Genomic DNA, 12,596 nt, shown 5'->3' with positions numbered 1-12,596 from the left:
AAAAAAATATATGGTAGGTAGACCATTAAAGAGATTTACAATTGAAAAACCACGAGGTGCAATTCGATATAAACGAACTCCTTATAATAAAGGAACACATAAACCAGTTTATGGCGATGAACCAGGTGTACTAACAGATTCATCAGCAATGATGAATAATCCCGACAATAAATATATTTTAAATTTACCAGCAAATCAAGCTAATCATATATATGATATCAGATTTTATCCTAAAATGTTAGATCCAAAACAAGCAGAAGTATTTGCTAAGCAGAATAGAATGCATGCTTTTAATAGTGATATAAATAATGATGAAATACCAGATGTTGGTGTATATGATGAAGAAGGTCGTCTTAGATATTTGAATGGTTATTCACTTATTCCAAATAAACGAAATAGTTATTATGTGTACTATACTACTATTTCAAAAGACTAACGTATTGGAAAAAATGGTACATCATTTAATAAATACAAATCTAACGTTGTTAAACAAGCAAAATTTCAATTTTATGGTGGTGAAGATAAAATACCACAAACTAAACCAAGTGTTTATAAATGGTTCGAAAACGCAATTAAAGATGCGTTAAGTAAAAATCCAAATGTTGCAAAAATTGCAGCTAAAAATATGATTAACACTAAACAAAGTATATTATTTATGTATTCTACATTAATGGCTTCATTATTGAGTGTAAACGTAAATGAATTTATAAATAACACATTATACAGAAAAGGTGTTGATAAATATGCCAAATTTGAAAGTAATATGGTTGATATAAATAATAATATAATTGAAATTATGAAACGAATACCAACAAATGTTTTATAAAAATTATTTGTACCAGATGTTGAAGATCCTGATAATATTAATGCTAAAAATGGATTCATAACTGCATTAAACAATTTACAACAATTGGTCAGTCAATTTGTAAATAAATTAACTGAAATAAGGGATTTTGTTATATCTTATCTACAAGCTCCATCAAATTAAAACTAAAATGTTCCCACCAGATTTAACTAAATTACAAATGTCTTATCCAGAATAAATACAGTTCTTTGAACCTAAGTATCAAAAAAATTTGTACAAAAAATAATATATTCTTTTTAATATTTTATTTTTGGTAAAAATATAACAATAACATAAATATGAAAAAATACGTATTTTATATAACATTAGGTGTCTGAGTCACTGAGTGACGTACAATTCTTCGAACCTAGACATCTTCAATGTTGTAATTAACAGGTTGACCAAATATATTTTGAATTATTATCATATAGTCTTGAATACTATATTTAATGTTTTCTATAATCATTTTTTTTTCATAATTTTATTATAGTAAGTAACAGTTTTATCAACTATTTCTGAACCATAATCAAATGCTTTGTTAATATATTTACCATATTCAGGTGAGATGTTTTCAATTATAGGTTTCAATATTGGTTTTGCAGGTTTAATAATATTATCATTAGTCCATTTAATCGCTTTAGGAATGAAATCCTTAATTATATTCAATTTCTGCCAAAACAGAGGAGATTTTACCATTTATTAAAAATAATAATTGATATTTACCTAATCCATATATTCTTAAGATTATTATTACCAAATTCTATTAATGAATTAAGAGGATCTGATTCTTTAATTACATCAACCATTTTATCTCCAAAATTACTATATGTTTGAAACTTTTTATCAGCGATATTACTGATAAATGGTCCAACTAAAGGAACGGAGTTTATTATTGGTTTAGCTATATTGGTAACTTTATTCATTATGTTTCCATATGTTTTTGATACTTTTCGGCCTCCTTCGAGAATTGTATTTGCAAAGTTTTTAAGACGTTTATAATATCCTGGTTGTCGCATTTAAAATATTTAAAATTCAATTTTTTCACTTAATAAATGTCTAACATAAGAATTCCTTCAGTTTTAGAAGATGCTAATAGAGGAGATATCCTAAAATATTTCGATGAACAACAGAAAATAATCACATCTAATGATGGTGTTTATGATGCAAGAATGATTACTGTAAATGCTTATCAACAACAAGTTCCATTTAATAGTAATGCTCATTCTAAAATAGCGATAACAGATCCATCTTTTCATATTACTAATATTGATAAGAGTTATTTGAGTGCAACAATTAAATTAAGACTTAAATTAGTTCTAGATGAAGCAAGAACTGCAACTACATCTGTAGAAAAAGAATCTGATGCTTGTATGTTATTTATTTGTTTAAAAGACTCTACTCAATGGCTAGACAGTATGAAAACTAATTGGAAAAATGGAACTACATATTATGAAAACACTAAGATGATATACAAAAAAACTATTTCTGGAATGTGTAGAACTCAACAAGAAAAAGGATTCTAGAGCTGGTGTTTATACAGCTTGGAAAAATGCTTTTGAACATAAAAATAATGTATGTGGTATGTATGTTAAAGTTGATGATTTGCTTATAAATTCAACATTTGATGATGAAATGAAATTGATAATTTCTTTAGATAATTTCTTGCCTTTACAATCATTTACTTCATATCCAAATGCTATATTTAATGAATTTGAATTGGATACTAAAAAAGAATTACTCAAATTTTTGTTTATTGTCAGGTTAATCCAGCAATATTATGTGTTGAATTTAATGAAAATCATTTAGCATTTGATAAAATTACATGTTCAACTTCTACTTATATGAAAGGTGTGTCTAAAGAATTTACACAAATTGGTGATAAATCACTTATGCTTGGTTATTGTTATTTCTCAAGTGGAAATAGTTATTCTCAGTTTACTGGAACAGTTCAAATTCAAGAAAGTACTTGCACACTATTTCAATCTGTTATTAATGGATTTAATGTTAAGGATTCAGTATTAAGAGAATTATATGATAGATATAGTGAACAACCATTATATGTTCCAGCTCAAATAACAACTGAATATGATTTTCCACCAAATCAAACACCATCTAAAATTAATTGTTCAAATATGATGTCATATTTAAATACTAGTATGTTATTCTTCTTATTTCCAAGAACTAATAATCAATGTACTGTATCTAAAAATCCACATATTAGTGATATTAAAGTTATAACAGCAAACAGAACTATACCAGATCAACAGATGGATACATTATCAATTGAATTTAGTGAATTCCAATTAGCAAATACCAATTTTGATACATTATTTGCAGCTCCTCAATCTATAATTAATAGTTTAACATTTAATGAGTATTCTGAAAATACTAATGATTCATCTAAACATGTTAAATAAACAAGTGATGCTACTGATTTTATGATGTCAATTCCTTTAGAAAGATATGGTTCTGGATGCTTATTTGATGGTTTATATTTTATATCAAATATTCAATTAACACTTCAAACAACACCTATGTTTGGAGATTATAATCCATATATTAAACCAAGTGGATCAACTGGTTCAGTTATTACTAATGCTATTAATATTATTTTATTAAATGATGCTATGTGGTCATTATCACCAAATAAAGTTGAACTACTTACTAATGTTGATTTAGATACTATGTTCAAATAAAATAATAATAATATATTTAATCTTTATTTTTAGAATAAATGGAAGTATTTTCAACATCTTATCAAGATAAAAATAAAAATAGTGTTTTTTGCACATCATATTTTAATCCTTCTACAATAACATCTAATGAAATTAAAACTGATAAAATTACAAGCATGGATGGAACAGTAAGTATAAATACAAAAGATATTTCTTCTACTGATTATGTAAATTCTGAAATATTTACATATTATAATAAATTTAAAAGTTACAGTGACAATATTGGTTCATCATGTAATTCTTATTCTGATATGATTGCATCAGCATGTAACTCTTACAGCGACAATGTTGGTTCTAAGTGTAACTCTTACAGCGACAATGTTGGATCAACATGTAATGCATACATAGATACAAAAATAGCTTCAATACCAACTCTAAAAATAATATATCCATATCCAAATATATTTTCACAAGATGTGACAACATATAAAAATGTTACTTATTCTATCAAATCAGAAACTGATAAAACTGCATATTTTAGAATAAAAATTGATAATGTTACAGAATTCTTAACAACAAATAGAATAGTAAAAGTAGTTCCATATGTAATTATTAATAATGAAATTTATAAAGTTATTGAACAAATTAGTGGTGGAAGTATGTTGAATGGAAAAATATATACAACAGTACAAAATCTATTTAATATAAATCAACATCCAATAATAATACCAAATACAGTAGTTATTTATGGGGTGATGGATTTTATTGTTTTAATTATTTCAGTTTATATTTACCAAAGAATTTTACATCAAATAGTAATTTAACATCACTAATAACTAAACCAATATGTGTTTATTTATATTGTAATCTTAATAATTAATTTTATCCTGGTATTAATTATTCAGGAAGTAATCCAAATTTAATGTGGAATAATATAACTATAGATAGTAATTAGATATATCTAATAGAACCAAATTTACAAATAACAAATACATCGTCTATTACATAAATATGTCAAGGTTCTTCACTAAAATATATATGTCATCTAAAGCTGTATCTAATTTTACTGATTATAAACCATATATTATTAATTCATTAGAAAGAACTACTACAACTACAATTTATGATAGTTTTGAATCAAGTACTGTTTATAATTCTAGAAACGATTTATGGTAATTTTTAAATCACTAACAGAATCGAAGATTCCATAATGTGTTTTTTCAAATCACTAAATGGTTGAATTAGAAAAAATAGTAGAATTAGCATCATTATTATCATTTATATTTCTGTTAATATTTATTACAGTATTAAAAACATTTACATATTTGTTTAAAAAGAGATCATTCAAACTAAAAGAACAAAAATATTAACAACAGATATAACACCAAGAATACATAGTGTTTAAAAATAAAACTGTTCTCAAGTTAAAACACTAATTCTAACTGAACAATGAAATAATAACCAGAATCAATATTGATTGAATTATTTTTTTGTAATCAGTAAACCATATTTTCATTTTTTGTTTATTGTCTTTGATTTCAAATGATTTTTGATTATCACTGTTAGCAAAAATAATAAATCCATCTTGTGAAGGATAATCATTACTAGAATTCAAATCACTTCTTAAAATATTTCCACAATCAATCTGACCAGATGAATAATAGAATCTGGTAGCAATAGTATTAATATATTTATTATTAGTAGAAGAAACAAATTCAATTGGTAATTCAACTTCAAATTGATATGTATTTATTACTTTGCAATTATTATTATGTAAATTCATATATAATTGTCTCATTTTATGGAACAAAAATAAACATATTTATATTAAATTTCTGTGGTAGATTGTATTCGCTTCGACTCTATAATGAATATGGAATTGCGAATGCCAACACAGTTTGCTTAATCATGAAGTACAAAAAACACGGAATTGTTACAATTTTATCATTATCATCAAGTTTACATACTATGTTACTATGATCATATATTATCATTGTTGTTTTAGTACTAAAATTATTTCTTGTCTTTCTGAAAGTATTATCTTTGCTATTATCCAAATATATTATTAACTTGTCTCCATATTTATAATATAAAAATCCATTTTCAAATTGTTTATATAATATTTCGTCATTCTTCTTAACCATACCTTTGAAATAATCATATTCAAGTTGATAGCATTTATACATATTGTTGTAATTTGGTATGTATTGCATATCAACAAGTCATAACCAGTTTTGTTATGTTTTGAAAAAAAAATTATTGTTTGTTACAATTTCTTGCATAAGTATGTTTTGATGTTTGTTTACATATCTCGACATTGTATTATCATAAGCAGTTCTAATTGTTCTGATAACTCGATCTACAACTCTGTTTTTATTAATATTTTAGATGGAATAGAATATGTACTTATATTTAATTAATTAAAATATTTGACATATAAGTGCTGTTCAATGCAGATTCACCATCAAAACGTATGTTATCAAAAACAACTCCAACATTAAGTAAAGTATTAAAAAGCATTATTAAAATGTCATTGTTTTTATTGTAAAGTAAAAATACATACAAATAATTGGTGTTAATATTAATAATGAACATGTATATATTTTGTTTGGTGCTATTTCCAGAATCAAAGAAAGCTAAATCGACTTCATAACTATTAAAATATGGCGAGTAATAAAGTCTCGAATAAAGTTTTTTTTCATAGTTTTTGGATTAAAGTAGCGACTAATAGTTTGTTTCTTATTGATATATTTGTTCAAAATAAATACATATTTATTTAAACTCTTAAATGGATAATCAATTGTCAACTTATTAAAAAGTATGTTTTTAATATATATTATTTCTATATTCATTTAGTATTTGTTCTCGATGTCGCAATCTACTTGTTTCTTGTTCTTGAATTTGTTTTTGTTTAATATATTTATATATATTTATATATATATATCTTCTCTAAAACTCATTTCTCACTTATAATTAATTCAATTATTAAAATAAAATTAATTTAATTTTTATTGTAACGTAATGTCGTGGAACCTCACTTAGTTTCGGTTCTCCTCTCCAATGTCAGTTTATTCATCCTCTTTATGAAAAAAATAAACAGACATAAATAATGTCTGTTTATTTTTCATTATTATGTAAACAAAAATAAAAATTATTGTTATTCCCCCGATTCCAAATGGATGATAACATTTTTTTACACAAACACACCAATAAACACATTTAATACATGGTTTTCGACTTTACTTTTTTTAAAAAAACTATTCGAAAATTAAAAACGGTTATTTAAAAATTGTAAATGATTAATGTTTAATTATTGGACAATATAGAAATCGAAAAATTTTAAAGGGTTAATGTTTTATTCTTTGAATAATCAATAATTGAAAAATCTTGGATGATTAATGTTTCATCATTGGGAAAAATAAAATTGTAGCACAAGGTCGCAAAATAAAACCACTTCTGTTTTTTCTGTTATAATAGGATCTTAAGAACAAGCTATTTAAATAGTATCTCCAAATCTAGATTTAGTTTTTTTAAAAAAAATCCATAAACAATATATGTTGCGTTATCTTCTAAATCTATAAACTTTTTAGAAAATGCTTTACAGTTCTTAAGAATACCATATAATTTTGTTCTACACATTTCCATAGATTTACTTTATTCTATCTCTTCTTCTATTTCTTTATTTTTAGCTTGTAATTCTTCTATTTTATCTTTATTAACAATATTAAAAGCTTTAATTAATTCTTGTTCTTTAATTTCTTTTAATTGTTCTTACAGTTAAGTTATTATCTGGATAATTTAATAATTCTATATTAAATTATTTAAACACCTTAGTATATTTTGTTGTTTTAATAAGAGATATGGTTTTCTTGGATATTTTAAAATTAAATGTCTTATTTGGTAATTATCCAACTTCTTCTGGTTGTTTACTAAAACTATCGTTTTTATAAGTAGCCGTATGTAATTTATCGGAATCAGATGTAACATATGTTTCTAAATCTTTATTATTTGTTGTTACTCTAATATAACTATCTTGTTGTATACTAACTTCTTTATTATATTTATTTATATTAACTAATATTACAATTATTGGTTTATTACTAAAATAATATCTAATAGCATTAGATAATTTAACATTATTTCAATCTTTAATATTGAATCCATTAACTTTTCCGGTAACTATTTTGGTAAAGAGAAACGAATGCTAACTTGGTTTCTACATCTAATATACAAATATTATAAAGAATATGCTTACATAATAAGTTAAATTGCAATTCTATAGAATTATAATAAAATAAAAAAGGATCTATTTGTTTTCTTAAGAATTCCATCTGTTCTTCTACAAATTTTTTATTTAACACCTTATCTGGATTGTATCTTTAGAATGTCATCTCCAATTATAATAATCCTGTATCTAAAGAAGAATTAATAGCTTTTTTAAAAAAATTGGTTCTGGATTATTAATCCAATCGTTAAAATGGGATTCAATTTTATTTCTAACATTTGGAGATTCCATAGATTGTACAAACTTATTATAAAACTTATATCTAATAGTTACATTTTCTGTTGTTTATATAAATGTTAAACAGTTCTTAAAAACAGTATTACTATTATTAAGAATTATTGCTGTGTAATTATCCGGAGATGTGTCGTCTCCTTGTTCTCTTAATCCAACACTTAACAAATATTCTATAACATCGTCTTTATTAAATACTACTTTAATATTTTTGTAAAATCTTTATGGTGTATAAATACATTATTATCGAATAAGAATTTAAGTTAGTCTGTATCTAATAACATATCAAACATATCTTCCACACTAAAACAACTTGAATTAATCTTAAGTGTTTATATAAATGTAGATGGTCGATGTAACATTTCTTCGGATATCTTTATACATAAAGGTTTAATTTCTGTATTATTTATATTTAAACCAACATTAATAAACACCATTTTAATGTTTGCTGTAATAAAAGCTAAAATATTTTTAGATATATCTTTTAATTGTTTTAAAATAGATTTATTATCGTCTTCTTCTATTTCGTTATCCTCTAGTGTTTCCAACTTGGATTCTTTTAGTTTCTTGATATCTTTAATTAATTTGTCTGGAATTGGAGAATATACAACTATATTATCCAAAAATAATGTATTTAATTGTTCTATTTTTTAATCTGTACTTATTCCTTCTTCTGTATAATCCACATTACTAATGTTAGAATCGTTAACAATTTTATTTAAATTATATAGAATAGTTTCTGTTTTAACCTTGTTGTTTCCAATAGTTTTAAGATTAAAAGTAACATCCTCTCTTGTCTTATTAAAATTTGATTCTTTAATTAGAACCTTCAACAATTCTTCTTGTTTTGGATCTTGTGTTGTAACAGACTGCATTTATATGATAGAAAAAAATTAAAATTCATACTACTAAATTGCTACCGCTCTGCTACCTTAAGAATATATAATCTATTTAATTTAAAATACAAAAATAAATTTAACTAAAAATATAGATCCTAAAAGGATCCTAAGAATAAAAAAGTGGCAAAGAAGTAGTTCGCATATAGTAGTTCAAGCTCCCTATTGACCGAGTTTATTTATTGAATAATTTTAAATTTATTTAATCGGTTCAATTTTTTTTAATCATTTATTTTATTTATTTTAATCATAATAATAATTAAAATTATTTTAATATACTAAATATTAATCATAATCATAATATTCTTTGTCGTTATCTAGTTCTGCAAAACAAAGATCTAAATATTCTTGATATTGGTGTTCGATAAATATTTGATAGAAATAGATGTCATAATAATATTAATTAAGAATAATTTTAATGGATATATAAGGATTATGTTGTAAAAATTTAACTATGCTTCATATATATCATAAAGATTATTATTAAAATTAAATGTTTTTAATTAACTAACATCAAAACAGTCTTGTTCAGTAAATCAACAGTTTTGACACTCTGCCTTTTGCAAAACTTTACCTTATGCAAGGATTTATTATTTAATTTAAAATATGACAAAACCATTTTAATAGTTAAAACAATTCAATTCTAAAAATACCAGACACTCTGCTTTATGCAAAAAGCTATTTTGAGGTTGTTTTTGGATAATTTTGAACAAGAAAACCAGAACTTTAATAAATTTAATATCAATATAAACAGTCTCTACACCACGACTTTAACCAACATAAAGTGAAATTCTTGATACCAGTTTGTATTTTCTTTTTTGTAAAATGGTATGATACTTACTATCAGCTTGCTTTGTAACCAAAGGAAATACAATGGCGCAAAAATTTTGTTAAAAAACAAACAATGTCAACGAACACGCGTTGGACGGTGTTTACTCAGTCGTGAGTTTTTCAATGTAGCAGGTGTCCAAAATAACAAAAAAGCTGTCATTGAAAATTGTTTTTAAACGGTCACAATTTCACGATGCTCATTGTTCTTCACAATTGTTCATCGAATAATTAAAACAATTTTTATATCAATTTAATTATTAAATTATATTTAAAATAGCAAATGTTTTTATTGTCTATTGTGTTTAAATCGCATTAAACACAAAAGTTATCACAATATATAAAATATAATAAACACAAATAATATTCTTTATTAAAAATAATAATTTATTGTAAATTATTGTGGTTATAAACTGTTTTTCAAAACTCTGTACTGGGACGTCCCAATTTATTGGACTTATTATTCCTAAATTATTTTTTCTTTTCTTAACCCTCATTTTTTGTAATAAACATTTACTCAAAAAAACAAAATAACAAACCCGACTTTTTTAAATTTTACTTGACAAATAAATCTTGCACCAAAAATTTACTTGAAAAATATAAAAAACAAACTTCGGATAAAATTTTTGGTTACCATAACACAAATTTTGCCAAAAACATAAATATAACTTTTTAATTCAATGTTCGTGTGTATAGAATCACCAAGTTGTGTTTCAGATAAAAATGAAAAGTATAAACGAGTAAAACCAGCATCAAAAATAGTTTAAGACTTTACAATTGAAATTTTTTAATTTTTATTTTTAACTGTTTATTTTATTTAAGACTCTTTTGATTAATAACCTTGATTGTTTAAATGTTTGTTTATGTTATCGATTACTTTTTAATTGTTGAAATAAACAATAATTTATTATTAATAAAAGTGTTGCATTATTCGATGCAATCATGTCCTTCATCATATCGTTTGTTTATTGTTATATTATCGTTTATCTTGTGTTTTTTGGAAACATGTGGGTTTACTCATGTTTAGTTACAACATAAATCATGAACCAAAAAACGAACCTGGAAAATCGGGGAAGATTTACCCAATATTTGGGTGATTTCCTGATTTTTTGTTCAATAATTGAAACTGTATTGATTTTTAAGGGTTTTAAACTATGTATTTGTTGGTTCAACAAACAGGAAAACAGAAAATAAACCAAAGAAAAACAGTAAATAATGGGAAATTAGGACAAAGGGTTTATATAAATTTTAAAAATGGTACAGAGTTTTGAAATACAGTTTATTTGACTAACAACAACAAAATTGAAATCATTAGTTTTTTAAAATTTATTTTGTGTAATTTTAACCAATTTCCGAAGAATCCATATTTTTTTAAATTATAAAATAACTATATATTATTACAGGTTTCTTGCATAAAGTAAAGTTTTACATAAAGTAAAATGACCATACTGTATTATTATTAATTATATGAGTCATAATAATTTTAGAGTCAGCTTTAATGACATTAGTCGTATTCATTTTGAGGTAATAATATATATTTTAAAAAATAAATCAAAAAACACATGGTTTTTGACATAAAAAAACACTTCCTATTAAAAGTGTATTTGAATATTCATTTTATTTTTCGGGAATTGACCATTTTTTTTAATATTTTAAATATAGTAAAACAAACTATATTATTAAATTACATAATAATCTAATAACTAACCAAGTTCTGAGAAATACAAAAATAAGTCAATTAATCTATTTACCATCTTTTCATTTTGTATGAAGTAAAATGAAAACCCTATTATGCACTTTTGGGAATTAGAAAAAAATGAAAGTTTTTGACATATATTTTTTAGAAATTCTATTCAAAATGAATTATTATTAAGTTTTTTTAAATTAATAAAAATAGAAAACAACGAAAATTGAACTGACATTCGTTTAAAATATTAGATCCAGAATTATGTTCTGAAATGGGTTTAAATTTGCTTCTCATCATCGTCGTTATTATCAGTTTTTTATTTGTTATTTTTTTCGGTTGTTTAAACCCTTTCAAAATATTAATAGTTTCATTTTAAAATATTAATAAGAAATATAAATATTATGATTTTATTTTTTTTTATTTTTCCATCAAATTATATTTTATACATTTTATTTTTTAAAAGTCTTTTAAGTCATTTCATATATCTAAAAATGAAACTGTTTTCGTACTTTATATTATTCGTTATTATAATTTAATAAATATTAACTATTTGATATAAAAATAGCTGATAGTTGATAACAAACGAGTTTTTTGTGAAAAGAACAATTATTGATTAATAATTTAGAGCGAATAATAAATAAATAATATTATTTAAATAGTTTTTAATTCATATTTTTAATTTGGTATGTTATGCTGAAAATAAATTGATGATTTAACTTTGTCGTAACTATAAAAACTATTTATAAAAAATAAAATTTATTAATATAATAAATGTAACTATTAATTTACTAAATTTAAGTGAAAAATAAAAATTACAAAACAAAACAATAAATAAATAACCTTATTATATTAATACTTTTTATTTTTTATTTAATACAAAACTTAATAATTCAAAACACTAAATATCTCAAACAACTTATCAACAACAACCAAAAGGCGAAAAAAAATAAAACGCATAACATTATTGTCGCACTTTTTATTTTTATATTTTCAATTTTTTAATAATATAAATATTATAAAAGTATAATAACCAACAAACAACACCAAAAAATCATTTATTTTTTCTTTTTAGCAAGTCTGTCCTCCTTTTCTTTTTGTGTCTCCAGCATCAAGCGCTTAACTCCCTTTTGAGCAGCAAGCACAGGCATGT

This window comes from Entamoeba invadens, assembly GCF_000330505.1.
Source record: "Entamoeba invadens IP1 unplaced genomic scaffold scaff_1105074725273, whole genome shotgun sequence".
Classification (NCBI taxonomy): Eukaryota; Evosea; order Mastigamoebida; family Endamoebidae; genus Entamoeba; species Entamoeba invadens.
The sequence above is the reverse complement of the archived record's forward strand: the minus strand, read 5'-3'. Positions refer to the sequence as shown.